General features: G+C 49.5%; 1 protein-coding gene across 3 annotated transcripts in view; it reads right to left on the bottom strand.

Moving 5' to 3' along the window:
- MOB3C (MOB kinase activator 3C) overlaps positions 1–13,417 on the bottom strand; it is a 46,997-nt gene extending 33,580 nt beyond the window's left edge. The window contains exon 1 of one of the 3 annotated variants that reach the window (XM_038412131.2): positions 13,210–13,417. The gene's annotated coding sequence lies outside the window, so the exon portion shown is untranslated. Of the gene's footprint in view, positions 1–4,692; positions 5,222–13,209 lie in introns of those variants that run through there. The other 2 variants (XM_038412136.2, XM_038412133.2) reach the window with 2 other exon arrangements.
- Positions 13,418–14,703: the final 1,286 nt, after the last annotated feature.

Below are 14,703 nucleotides of genomic sequence, written 5' to 3'. Positions count from 1 at the left end.
CTCTGCATTGTTTTCAAAGAGCCAAAGGATTCGCCAAACATCACCGATCAGCTAAAATACATTTTGCATTGTCCTACAGTTCCCAGCGTTAATACTTTTAAGCACATGAGATCGGGGCTCCATTGTGTTGGGTGCTGTATGTCATTGACTATCAAGGTTGGAAGGGACCTCAGGTCATCTAGTCCAACCCCCTGCTCAAAGCAGGGCCAGTTCCCAATTTTTGCTCCATTTCCCTAAATGGCCCCCCTCAAGGCTTGAACTCACAACCCTGGGTTTAGCAGGCCAATGCTCAAACCACTGAGCTATCCCTCCCCCCGCCTCAAAAAATATTCTCTTCTTTTTTTTTGTGGTCTAATACTTTAATAATTCATGTCCACCAAGTGAGAGACAGTCTTTACCCTGACAAGCTTGCCAACTACTTTGACAAGTCAGAGCAAGGGTGGGAGAGGAACGAGGGGCAACAGAAAGGGGAAGCAACTTGCCCAAGGTCTCAAGCAGAAGGGAGAAGAGCCCAGGCCACCTGAACTCCAATCCAGTACCCCATTCACCTGTCACAACAACGGTCACAGATATACACACAGCTTCCATCCCACAGGATCCGATACAGTGCTTTGCGGACTTGATTACAAGGTACACTGGACTCACTTCAGCCACTAGAGAAGAGAAAACGCCTCTTGGGTGGAACTCCACAGGTACTTAAGAGCACACAGCAGCAATAGACAGAGTATGGCTAGAAGTCAATAGCGTCGGAGTGGTGAGGGCAAATTATCCAGACATCAGAGTATTTAATTTTATCCCTCAGGAAGAACTGGAGACAATAGCTGGTTGTTGTTGATGCTCATCTTTTCATCGTGGATGCCCTGTGCCTCCCTGTCTAACAGCTGCCTGCTGTTGCATGAAAGCAAGGGTGAAATTCACCCCGCACAGAGGGCAGCGCAAGATCCTCAGTTCCCACTGGGGCACAGGGATTTTCTTGCCCCTCTGGCCAGGGGTGGCTTTTGCTCCAAATGAGAGGGCAAACGCTGCTCTCAGTCTAGCAGGGCTTTTCCACTGAGGCCAGCGAGAACTGCACCTGTGGGCCAAGGGCGCTGGAACAAGGGGGACCAGGAGCCATAGCTCCAATCACTTTTTACCAGCTGTAAAGGCAAGCAATGGGGGGAGATAAGCGAGCAGGGGGTGGAGTCTTGGGGAAAGAGGGGGTGCAAGAGCGGAGCTTTGGGGGAAAAGGGATGCGGGCAGTGGGGCCACAGTTCAGGTGCCCTCCCCCCCTTTTAGGGAGCTTTGGTCACTCCACTGTGGACTAAAGAGCAGACATTGCCACTTAGCATGGGAAACAAGGTTCAAGTCCTCTGAGGCTGTATTCAGTGCCACTCTAGGGCAGTGTTGGGGGGAGAAGCGGGGGCATCTGGGAGTGGTAACAGGCCTTCTTGTTGGCTACGGCTCCAAGTCACTCTAGCAGCATCACGGCTTCCTGCCTAGCAGCACAGGAGGGCCTGAGAGGGAGGTTGGTGGTTTGTAACGCAAAGCATCCACCCAGTTACTGAGCCTGGAACTACTGCCGGATAAAGAATGAGCCCTATCTTGTATTTTCCTGCCTGGCTGTCACATTTTCAAGGCACACCCTGCTGATATCGATAAGCTTTCCATGACTGCAAGTTTTCTGGACATTTAGGATTACATTTACTTCCAAAATAGACCCGCCTGGGGCCCCCCCACCCAGCAAAGTGCTGAAGCTCGCACTTAACTTGAAGCATGCAACTTACTGGACTCCTATTGACTTCAACAGAGCTATTCACATGTTTAAAGTGAAGTAGGTCCTTCAATACTTTCACTAGATCAGTGCCTTAAATATAATTGACACACACACACACACACACACACACACTATTTGGGCATTGGTAATGACACCATAGTTAAGGTTGCATCAAGATTTGCACTTAAAATAGGACTCAAAGTCCCTCACGCTACATAACATGCACCCGTGTCTGGAGCTTGGTCACCATTGCATACCTTGGGCCAGAGCCTCGGCTTGGCTAAATTAGCATCTCTCCACTAAAGTCACATACTCATCGAGTTAAAGCCATAAGAGATCCTGAAGATCAGCTAATCCAGCCATTTTCAACCTTTTTTTTCCATTTGTGGACTCCTGAAAAATTTCAAGTGGAGGTGCAAACCCCTTTGGAAATCTTAGACACAGGCTGTGGACCCTCAGGGAGCAGCGGATCACCGGTTGAAAACCACTGCTCTAGCCTGACTTCTTGTAGGACACAGCCCAGAAAATTTCACCCATGGACCTATTTTATCTATCTTAGAGTTTTATCCTGCTGCATGTCACCATAGCACTTGAGCATCTTCCATGTAAAATCCAATAGTAATAACAAGTCCCTAGTGGGCTTCCTGGAGCCTCTGGCACTTCTCCCACGCCAGGTAAAGACTCTGCTTGTGGTAGGGTTTTTTCCCTGGGTGGAGTGAAGAGCTGGGATATCAAAGGTGTTCAACTTGTGAGCGTCCCTTGTGGTGGGAAGGCTTTCCTTCCTCAAGTCCATGAGTAGGTCTGTCTACACGGCGAACAGGAGAGGTAAATTCCAGCTCGAGGAGTCATACCCATGCTAGGTCTGATCGAGCTAGCGTGCTAAAAAAAATAGAAGTGTAGCTGCAGCAGTGTAAGCAGCCTTGTTGCTTGGATTACGTCCTTGTGGTCTCAGATCGGCTTGTACTCGGCGTGGCCAGCCCCTTCCACCACTCGCCCCGCTGTGGCTACGCTCCTGTTTTCAGCATGAGCCAGGAAGTGCCGAAGGGGGGGCTCAGCAAGAGAGTTTCGGAACCTCTGTCATAAAGCCTGGCACATAAAAAGTGAAAACCTGTGATCCATGAATAGAGGTTTTTAAATCCCTGTTCCACCAATTGTTAAGGTGTTTATTTGTACATTATAGTCTACGGCTCTTTCCAGCTCATTTATACTCAATGGGAAGTGACTCTTCTCCAATAGCCAGCTCCGAGGACCTATTCATCATACAAACTTATTCTACTGTATCACTTTCTTGTTATCATACACACTGATCTCTTCAATCATTATGCAAATGGAGGCTGATTTCCTTTTTGGATATGTATTGTGTTACTAAAACCCAATTTAAATCAATGAAGCTATTAAGCATCTGGTCTGTATTTTCTTACAGTGTCTCTATGAAAGATATAGATGAACTGGTGCACCAGAACAAGCCGATTTCCTAGTGCTCAAGTCCTTTAGTTAATCCGCTACAAAGGCAGCGGATGACCTGCCTGGTCATTACATTCCAGTCTACCCCGAATGCAGTCAGCACCTACATGAGCTGTTTGCCATGGTTTTGCTTCGTGAGTCGTTGTCGGCACTGCTGCCAAATTGCACAGGCCTTGTAAATCCTTACAGGAATTTGGAAGAAAACAGATCTTCAGAAAAAGTAGGAGGCAGAACGTTCCCTGTCAAAACCAAGTCAGTCTGTAGAGTCACAAACCCATAAAAAAGCTAGATCATTCCTCAATCTCCCTCAAGAGTGGGCAGTTTAGGATCAGCACAAATCTTGGATGGGGAGGGTAAAGCACAAAGCTAAGAGCCCAGGGGGTGAAATCCTGGTCCCACTGAACTGGGGGGAGTTTTGCCCTCCACAGCAATGAGGCCAGGGATTGCTGCCTTGCAGTCTAATCACCACTCTGGTTCTTGTGGTTAAGGCACTGAAATGGACTTTAAATCCTGGCTCTGACACAGACTCCCTGCATGACCTTGGGCAAGTCACATTGCCCCTCTGTGCCTCAGTTTCCCTGATTACAGAATGGAGATGAAGATCCTTTTCTACCTCACAGGGGCATTAGGAGTGCTTGCAGTGGAAGCTGTTATACAAGTACAAAGTATTATTATTCATAGGGGGCTGAGACGCTCAGCTATGGTTTCACACAAAGGCCTGGAAATCAATTGCATTACTTCAACAGACTGAGGGGAGGAAACCTGCAGTTAAAAGTGTAGGTCCAGATTTCCCCCTTCCCTCCAACAGTAGCCTCTGATTTTGAGCAGCCAACCTTATTTATAAAGAGCGAATGCACGCACAGCGGGGTGGATGATGTTCCAGCCGTGCCCATGTGCTCAGGACTTCTCCATATAAACAGTAGGAAGATGGCCAAGTCTCAGGACATTCTAGGAGGGCTCAGGGAGGAAGAGTCTGGCCTCCAATTATCAGTACATGCTGCAGCGGCTTCTTAGGTGGCTAGCAGGAGCTGCAGTGCAATAAGCTCAGACAGCCGCCTTGCACCGTTAGACACTCCCTCGATCTCTCCCACCTCTTCATTTAATGCATCCTGGAGCAACACAGTGGCCTAGAGGGGCACATTTTTTGCTTTTAATTTTCATATTACAGAACAAACTCCTTCCCAAAGCATCAAATCCACAGGGGGGAAGAACAAGCAGCAGCTACAGTCTGTTCCATTACAGCAGGTGCCTACAAACTTTATCAAGGATACAGTTGAAATAAATCTCAGCCTCTGGAAATCTAAAGCCCAGGCCTACAGCAAAAAGGGACTTGGGGTCATGCTCTTGCTTTCTAGTCCCGATTTGCTGCTGCATTTGGGCAAGTCACTCTGCCTGCCTTAGTTTAATTTTTCTCTATCTTTCCAGGGTGCTTGGTGAGGCACTACTGAGCTGCGATCCTGTATAGGGGCACTCACCTCTTGAGCACCTCCAAGTGGCAGGGTGCAGTACTGCCTTCCTTTTCTCACCCCTGGTGCCACCTGCAGGCTGCTGGCCTTCAGTGGCTTGGCCCTCCCGCTGAATCACAAAGTCTGAATGACCCTTCCAGGGTATTAAAGAGTCTAGTAAATAAACAGTCTATTTGCCCTTGCCGAGGTCCTCAGCTGCAGCTCTGGGCCCTTTAAATTTAGCCCTTTGTTCAGAGTCCCAAATAAGCCCCATCCCCTTTGTGGGGTTTACACCAGTGGGTGGTGGCAGAACGTGGCTCATTCACTGATCTGGGTTCCAGTCCAGGGACCCTATGCACAGTAGCCACGTACTGCCCTCTCCAATCTGTCACTGCTGTTTCCTTTGGCTTCTTCCACCCAGGCCCTTTATCTCCAGCCCTAGGTCAGGGCCAGCATCCTCAGATTCCTCTCTCTGCAATCCCAGCTGGGCAGGTTCAGCCAGCCATGAACTCCATGTATTGTCAGGCTCCTGTGGTCAGAGAGAGATTCCCTCCTCCAATCCTAGCCAGTGACTACCCCACTAACCCCCAGGCAGCACCTTTTATCCAGGTCAGCAGGGCCCTGATTGGCTGTTGCTAGCCCCTCTAGCCCTGGAAGGACCAGGTCTCTGTGGTTTTCCAAAGTGGCTGCTCCGGAGAGTCCTATCTAGGCAAGCCTCGAGGACCCACCTTCGCTGCTCTTTTCTTTTCAGCTCACTGCTTCTTGGGGAATCATGTGGTAGGACCTTGGGGCTCCCAACAGGGAACCACAAAGGGCTAACACGCTCCACCACAGATCTGTAGACAGGCAGGTGAAAAGCACTATACAAGTATTCTTTTCTTTAAAAGAATGTCCTTAGATATTTCTCTGGGAGGCCCAGAACTCATCCCTGCTGAGCGATGTCAGCCCTGCCAATTGCACATGGTATAGGCTGCGATGCCACCCAGGGGTTGAATCATGGCGCAAATGGGGAACTGATCGGAAACCACAGGCTTTCATTAATTTGTTCTAGTGACCAGGAGACCATTGCAAAACAAAGATGCTGAATCATGAATCAGTTCTCTCTGAGCTGTTGTTTAATCACTGGTGATATTTCCGGGCATGCAAGGACGTGCACTGGAGTAGATCAATAACCCTTCAACCTTTGGCCCAGTTATAGCCACTGTCAGAGAGGAACCAATGCAACCCATGGTGCAGATGGACAGAGCTGCTGTTTGTCCCAATCAGTCTTTCCCTTGCTTGAAACCGTGGCTTATTACAATGTAGCCAGTCTGCATAGGGATTTGCCCAGTCTAACGTACTTATATGGCCCATTACCACAGTATCGGAGCATCTCATGATCTGCAACGCATTTATCCTCACAACACAACACTGCCCGGTGCAGTAAGGAAGTGCATTAACCCCATTTTATGGATGGAAAACAGAGGCACAGGGTGACTAAGTGAGTTGCCCAAGAAGCCTGTGGCCAACCAGGAGACTGAACCCAGGTCTAGCACCCTAACCCCTGCACAGTGCCCCTTCATACATAAGAAGTGTCACTCTGTGTCAGACCATGGTCCATCTAGCCCGGTAGCCTGTCGCTGACAGCAGCCTGTTCCAGTGCTTCAGGGGGAGTGTACAGAAAGGGCACTTATGGAGTGATCCATTTGTGGCTTCCGGTAGTCAGAGGGTTCGATCGCCCCTACCATTCCTTCCGCTGGTGAGACCTTACTACAGCACTTGCTATTAGTTCCTTGCTGAGGGGTTCGGAGAAACCACCCATTTTGTGTTGCGTGGCTTAGTCTGGTTCCATGGTCTAATGGTTGTTTCATTTCATGGAAATCAGTCCACTAGAGGCACCGAAAGGCCACAGAGCCGCTCAAATCAACCCCGAGAACCTAAACTTCAGGATGGCATCATCCTCCCTCCCGCAGAGACCAGGGACACTTGCACCCTGGATTTTGGGCCCATTGCTAACTGGATTGCAGTGAATTTAGTGAATTAGAACTAGCATTGCAATAGCATCTACAGGCTCCACCGTGCCAGGCACTGTACGTACACATAGTGAGAGAATGTCCCTGCCCCCAGAGAGTTTACACTCTATATAGCCAACAGATAGGAAGGGAAACTGAGGCACGGGGCAGGGATGTGACTTGTCTGAGGTCACCCAGCAGGCCCGTGGTAAAGCCAGGAATAGAACCCAGGTCTCCTGACTTCCAGCCCAGTGCCTGACCAATCAGCCTGTCCTGTAGTCTCCCAGGCATTCATAGCACCAGCTCCATCCAGTTTCCCAGCCCTCACGAGCAGCACAGCCTAAAGCGTCCTTGCCCCAGCATCAGGATGGACGGAAGCAGATGTGGGATGCCAACAGGTGGCCGTCCCTGCCGGAGCTCCAGCTGCCTTTCCTGCTGCACTCCCCCATCATGAGCAGGGCCCTTCCTGTCCCGGGAGTGGGCCTGTCCCGGCAGGCGAATCTCACAATTGCCTGCGGAGACAGGAAGTTGGAAAGCAACGACTCCCTCCCCCCCCCACAGTGGTCCATTCACCAGCCAGGGTCCCGGATTCATTTGCCAGCGAGCTGCAGGAGAAAGGCTGCATTATTGGGGGACGAAGGAAGCAAGGGGGAGCCCTGTTCCTGTACCGGCTGGGTCAGGCACGAATATAAGCTCCAGCATTGACTCAGCTGCCAATTTCAGCACCAGCTGCACTGTGTTCATTCCTCTAGGCACATTGCCTGGTCTACACTGAGAGGAGGCACCGGATTAGTTTAAACTGGTTTAATTAAACCAGGGAAAATCCAGGTCGGTTTAAAACCGGTTTAATTGGTCTAGTCTGTGCCTGTAAATTTACCACCTAAGCCAGGGTTAAGCCAAAATAGCTGTCCACATCCAGAGTTGTAACTCACAGCCTGTCTCCACGAGCAAGTTAAAGAGAGAGTTATACTGGGAGAAAAGTGTTTTACACTGGTATTGCCCTGCCTGTTCGGAAAGGAGAATAAGCCATGCTAGCAGAAGCACCTTTATAGTGGTATAACGGTGTCCACACTAGGAGTTGTACTAGTATAACTATCTTGGTTAAAATAATCATGCCCCTGTCCGCTATAGTTATATGCATACAACACTGAAGAAACGTAGGGCTTCTCATAATAGTTTTCCAAGAACAGGTTCCTCTGTGCCTCAAAAGGACAGGCGTTACTGGTGTGAGGGCTAGCGCTTTTCAGATGCAAACTGCCAAAGCTCCAGGCCAGTCCCGTCAGTGCCATTGCACAGATGGGGAAACTGAGGCACGGGTGGGGGTTGCATGAGTTGTCCAAAGTCACACAGCACCTCAGCAGCAGGGAGTCAGGAGACCTGGATTGGTGTTCCTGGCTGTGTTTCTCTGTGACCCGGGGCAGTCACTGCACCTCTTGATGCCTGTTTCCTCTCCCATTCTTTGTCTGTCTTGTCTATTTAGACTGTAAACTCTTTGAGGCATGGGCTCTCTCTTACTATGTGTATGTATAGCACCAAACACAATGGGGTCCTGGCTGATTTACCTTGGAATAGAACCCTGCTCTCTCCTGACTCCCAGTTCAGCGCCTACTCACTAGATCACACTGCCACAGCCAAATACAAAATGAATATTCCTCCAGGGTCAGATGCGGAAGGAAGCCACAACTAAAACGGCACCCACAGCCCATCTGGCTAAGTTTCAGTTCCCCTAATCATCAGTCCAGCTTCAGAGACCTCCCAATATGCACAGAAACTTTAAACATGAGAAGTCCAGCCAGCGTATAGTGTAAGGTGCAGGGCACAGGGGTAATCAAACAATCGAGCGTCACCTCCACTTTGTTACACAGGTACACATAAAAGAGGAAAGGAAAGTCGCACGAATGGGGAAAGTGATAAACTGAGGGCTGTGGCAAGAGAGAGACTGGGGAGCTCCTGAGTTCTCATCCAAGTGCCCAGATACCAAGGTGATGGGCACAGTATGAGAACAGAACAGAATCCCAGCTCCGACTCTGATTTTCTCAGGCACTTGAGCAAGTCACACCCTCCCTGCCTCAGTTTCCCCATTTTTAGAACTAGGGTATATATGGTGCATCCCTCTCCTTGCTCAGTTTTGCTGTGCTTAGATTGAAAGCTCCTCAAGGCAAGGAATGGGCTTCCTTCTCCATTGAAAAGCGTTTAGGCCCAGATCCTCAAATATACTGTAGTTCTAGAAATGGGGAAACTGAGCCAGGGTGGTTGTGACTTGCCCAGATGCCTGGAAGTTAGCCACATAAATATCTTTTAGGATCTGGGCCTTCATACATTGTGAGTGCTACCAGAAAGAATTAATAAGTAAGTATTATTAATAAACCATGAGAAAGAAAACTCAGAGCACTGGGTGACCAAAACTAAAATATCAGCCAAGAAAATGTATCCATCTGCTCATTGGCTGAGATCACAGCTTGGTACTTGATCTACAATTAAATGCAGTGCTGGGAGGCTGTTTGAAACCTTTAATGAATTAAGTCCCCTCTCGCATGCCAGTGGTCAAACGCTCACACAAGCATCTGGCTCCGGTAACCTCAAACAGCCACTGAGCAGCACGATCCAAATTTTAAAGCAGAGGAACAGCTGCTCTCACACTGGGACGGAGCGAGGCATTTAACATTCTAACACCACCCCAATGGATGGCTCTGACATGCCGCCAGCTCCTAAGGAGATGCTCAGCCAGGGGCAGGTCACAGATCACAGGCCCTCAAATCCATGCATGACTTTCTGGTGGGGGTAAAAATCCATCTTTAGGAAATGCAGGGCCCCAGTTTGAAGCAAGGGGCCCCATGCCTGCTTGCATTTTTGAACCCGGGGGTAGGAAGGCAAGCAACCAACGTTTGCGGGCCTCTCTGCAAAATGTGAGCCTCCCTCCAAACATCAACGCCTGGATCAACCTGTCTGATGGAGGCTGCCTGAATCTGCGCAGAGCCTGAGTTTACAACAAACTGGTTTGCATGCCCCCGCAATGCTGCCCTCTAGTGGACAGATGTGGTCCTACCCCCTTCCCAACTCTACACCCCTGCCCTGCTCATGAGTGTACCAGATCTCTCTACTAGCCTTGTGAAGAGTTACCCTTTTAGTTCACTCACCCTTGGGTTTTGGGAGTTGACAGTCACCAATTTCCTCTCTCAAGCTACATGCATGTGATTTGTGGGTGACGTTGGGGCCTGTGTATCTGCAAAAAAACCCAAACATGGCAATGGCTCTCAGAGCCTGAGTCAACTGACTTGGGTTTGCATGGCTTGTCCTACGGGGTTAAAAATAGCAGAGCAGACATTCCTGTTTGAGTTTCAGAGCCCAAGCTCCAGCCATAGGTGCTGACTCCGTGGGTACTCCACAGCTCAAGCTTCCATGGAAAAAAAACAGGGGGCCCTCAGCACCCACCATCCACAGCTGTTTGGAGGGGCCCTGGGACTGGCTACCCATCAGCGAGCGGCTTGGATGATGGGCGGGTCGGAGAGGAGCGCGTAGTGGGCAGGCAGGGAGGGCTTCGGGGGGAGGGGGTGGAGCCTCCACAGAGAAAAAGAAAAAAGTCAGCCCAAACAAGAACATCTACATTGCTATTTTTAGCCCCGTAGCGTGAAACCCGGAGCCTGAGTCAGTTGACCTAGGCACTGAGACTCGCTTGGGTGGGTTTTGTTTTTTCTCCCATACCCGAAGCGGCCGTGTGCTGCAGACTCCAGCTAGGCAGACTCTGTGTGACAAAATAAAGAGGCCTGTAGTACTACTCCAAGCTGTCTCAGTGGCTGACTGAAGTTTGACTGCAAGAGTCTTCGTTTCAATCTCATGCTTGAGGGAATTCCTCTCTTCCCTCACCAGTAAAAGAGGAAAGTCCCCCTGCTGACACATTACTTCCATAGCAGACAAGCATGGGCGAAGTCAGTGAGGAAGCTGCTAACTGAAGCTTAAAAAGGATAATCGCGAGATATTTCGATGGGATATTAACCTCTCCAGCCAGCTGCCCCATCAGCCACCTGCACCTGTATTAATGATTATTAGTTGAGCTCTGATCCCTCATGCACGTATGCACATGCCACTGCAGTCAATGGGACGAAGAGGCTTAAAATTAAGCATGCACATAAGCATTTGCAGGCTGGGAGCCTCGTTACTGGTGTAGTGCAACCCTGATCCAAAGAGCCGTATGTTTGGAAATAGATCAGAAGTCCCCTAGGGCTCCAGCAGCATTATGCCCAAGTCGGCCATTTGCGCCCTGTCCTTGTACAGCCTTTGAGTTTAACCAAATCTAAGGGGACATGAAAGTATTCTATTTAAAAATGGTCACTTGACCACAATGGTCCCCAAACAGGGCTGGTTTCCTTTCACTTCCCGCTGAAGCCAGACCCCGGCTGCACTGCCTTGGAGGAACGGGGTTATTGACCGCCGATCCCAGATGCCGTCGCAAACGATGGAAAATTCCAGGAGACGTTCCAAGACACTTGCTGGGAGTGGGAGCTTGCTGGCTGGGGCGTGAAGGCCAAAGCGAACTAGTCTGGGAGAGGAAGATCTGAAGGAGCCCCAGCTGAGAGAAGATGATCTCCAAGGAGCGCAGAGCAACATTTACCTGCTAGATGTCATGGGAATCTGCCTGTGGGTCCCAGGAAGGGAACTTCCCGCACAGCGAGAATGGGGCTGGAACAGTCGCAGCCGTTCAGAGGCACCACCAATCACCATAGCAACTAGGCACCAAAACCCAAGTCGGGAATCACCCTTCTGGCTGCTGCAATCAGGACACAGACTGGGAAGTTGCAGCCAGGAGAGCGGTGCCCAGGTTACTCCTGTGGCTGTTCCCCGCTCAGGACTTGGAACCCCCCTTCTGTCCCCTACTGCACAACCCTACAACCGAGCCAAGCAGATTTCTGCTTCCAGACCCTTGGCCCCTGCCTGGTTTTGTTCATTGCCCTCTTTACCCTGCCCACTGCCAGGCAGTCCCCATCTGCTGCCTCCACGCCCACTGCCTGGTACCACCCAGCCCACCTGCCGCTTCCTCCACTGTCACATCTGCCTGCCCCACAATCCCCCTGCCCCAAGCTGGTGTTACCGGCTGGCCTATCACTCTGCCCAGTGCTAGCCCACTGAGTGCCTGACATCACGTACCTTGGCTATTGCTACTCCAACACCCTCTTAGAATTCGCCTCTGATCACACCTCCTTGTAGTGTTTGTTCCCCAAGGAACAAGGAGACAGCTTCAGTCTATCTGGCCCCCATCACCGTACAATCCACGTCTTTCTCCTCCCCACACCTCTGTGAGGTAGGGTGCCGCCGTTATCCGGGAACAGAGGCACAGAGAGGCTAAGTGACTGGCCCAAGGTCACATGGGGAGTCTGTGGCAGAGGAGGGAATTGAACCCAGGTCAGAGGCCAATGCCTTCACCACCGGCCCAGCCTCTCTCTCACTAGACCGATCCTCTTACTTGGAAAGCAGAAGGGAGATGTAGCTCCCTGGCCAGTGTGTGTTACACGTCCCACTCTGTGTCTGATCCACAGAGGACATGGGTCTTCCACAGCTGCCAGCTAGGGGATTTGGGGTCTGTGTAAACACCTGTGTAAATCAATAAAGGCTCATGCTCCTAGCTCTGGAGGGACCAGGTTCAGTCCTGAGTAACGGTCGCTACAGAGGCACAACCCCAAAAGGCCTGGGCTCAGTGGCTCCTGCTGCCTGTTCGGAGCATGTGAGCCACGCAGCTCCCATGTGACGGTCAGACATGAAACCAAAAACACGAAACCCTCTACAACTCCTCTTCTGATCAAACCCAAGCTCCTCCCAAACTCCATGCTCTCACTCCAACATGTATGGGGACCAGATGCCAGGACATGCAATGGCCTCACTCAAGCCACTAGCTATGGGACATTTAACTGCAAAACACAACAAACCATACTCCCAGACCCTTGTCAGTTTCCTCAGCATAGTCTTACAGTGGCAATTGGCCACCATCCAAACTCTGCTAAGCACAGAATACTGCTTCCAAACTTTGGCTGGTTTGGCTCCTCATCTGCTCCAGGAAGTGACATTTACTATGTTCATCGTCTCAGAAAGCCACATTCATTCCCCCTCTGCTATGGCTGGCCCCTTACGCTCGCCCCGGATGTCACAAAATATGGGGTCACTAAATATTTACAAAAGCGGCAAAGAGTCCTGTGCCACAGATCCAGACTAACACGGCAACCCCTCTGATACTAAATATTTACAAGCACACCAGCTGAGCCAATGCTAGTTTGCAGCATCCAGCTCCTGAAATGTCCCCTCCGCAACTTCATTGCTGGGGTCTGAAGTTGGGGGAATCAATCCACTTGGCTGCATTTGCTTTTGTTCCCAGTGGGACTGTGACACACAACAGGCTAGCAGGGAAAGCATGAGGTTGGAGTTGGAGGGGCTTAACTGGGAGACAGTTATTCTCAGAGCAAGCCAGAAACTTCTTAAGGAAAGTTTAAAAACAAAACAAATCCAAACACTCACCAAGCCAGAAACTTCTTAAGGAAAGTTTAAAAACAAAACAAATCCAAACACTCACCTAACTCCAGAACTGATCTGAATTAGAGACCAAATCCCTCTCGAGTGTATGGAAAGGTCAGCTAGCTAGATCCTCCGGCTTCCTTCTGGGCTCCCTCGGTTTAGCTATGAGATCCCAGGGTCAGGGAAAAACTAACACACGACCAACCCTTGCTGGGGTTTTCATTAAAGAAACTGCCTGATCTTTCCTCCCCCCCTCCCATCCCAGTGATGTCATATCCTGAGTGTGTCCAGAAGTACAGCTGCCTTAGCAATAACTGACTCAAAAAAAAAAAGAAAAAGAAAAGAACCCGTAGCTTGCCCTGCCCCCTACGCCTCAATCTCTTGTCTCCTGCTTCCACTCTGTGGTACGCAGCGTAGTTGTAGCCAAGTTGGTCCCAGGATATTAGACAGACAAGTGGATAAGGTAGTAACTTTTATTAGACCAACTTCTGTTGATGAGAGAGAAGCTTTTGAGTTTACACAGAGCTCTCCTTCGGGTCTGGGAAATCACTCAGTGAGTCACAGCTAAATACAAGGTGGAACAGGTTGTTTCACATAAGTAGTTAACATATATTTCAAGTTTCAGAGTAGCAGCGTGTCCTTTTCTTTTTGCATATATTTCAAGGGATCATTCAAGGTGAAGTGGCCAGTTATCACCTCTCCAGTCCTAGGGGGGTAGGAAAGCTGGGGGCGGGGGATTTAGTGGGTTACAGATTGTTGTAATAAAATATAAATCCAGTGTCTTAATTCAGTCCTCAGAGTAGCAGCCGTGTTAGTCTGTAATCGCAAAAAGAAAAGGAGTACTTGTGGCACCTTAGAGACTAACAAATTTATGTGAGCATAAGCTTTTGTGAGCTACAGCATCCAATGAAGTGAGCTGTAGCTGTAGCTCATGAAAGCTTATGCTCACATAAATTTGTTAGTCTCTAAGGTGCCATAAGTACTCCTTTTATTTTTGTATTCAGTCCATGATTTCTAGCATCTAGCAGAGTTATGAATTTAAGCTCCCATGCTTGTCTTTTGAAGGTGTTGTGCAGGTTTTCTTTCAGATCTGTTACAATGATCAACACCTCCCACAACACACCTTTCATGATCCACTGGTCCTACACACGTCTATCACAATTTGTGGCATATCTTATCCAGTGCACTAAATGCCCCTATAACAACCATGTGGGTAAAACAGAGAGACAATCCCCTCGCTCCTGAATGAAGTCACACAGAAAAATGATAAACAAAAAATCCCGTATCGCCTGTGGATGAACACTTATCACAAAGCGATCGCTCTATAGCTGACCTCTCCGTCCTCGTCCTCAAAGGAAACCTGCAAAATTCCTTCAAAAAAGTGAGACTGGGAGCTTAAATTCATTTGTTAGATGCTAAAAATCATGGCCCAAATAGACACACTGGATGTATTGCTTTATAGACAACAATCTATAACCCTTTAAACCCCCACCCGCAATGACTGGAGAGGTGTTAAACAGGCCTGTATGATCCTTTAGAATATGTGCTGCTC

The sequence above is a fragment of the Dermochelys coriacea genome, chromosome 8 (genome assembly GCF_009764565.3).
Source record: "Dermochelys coriacea isolate rDerCor1 chromosome 8, rDerCor1.pri.v4, whole genome shotgun sequence".
In the NCBI taxonomy this organism is placed as follows: Eukaryota; Metazoa; Chordata; order Testudines; family Dermochelyidae; genus Dermochelys; species Dermochelys coriacea.
The sequence above is the reverse complement of the archived record's forward strand: the minus strand, read 5'-3'. Positions and strand labels throughout refer to the sequence as shown.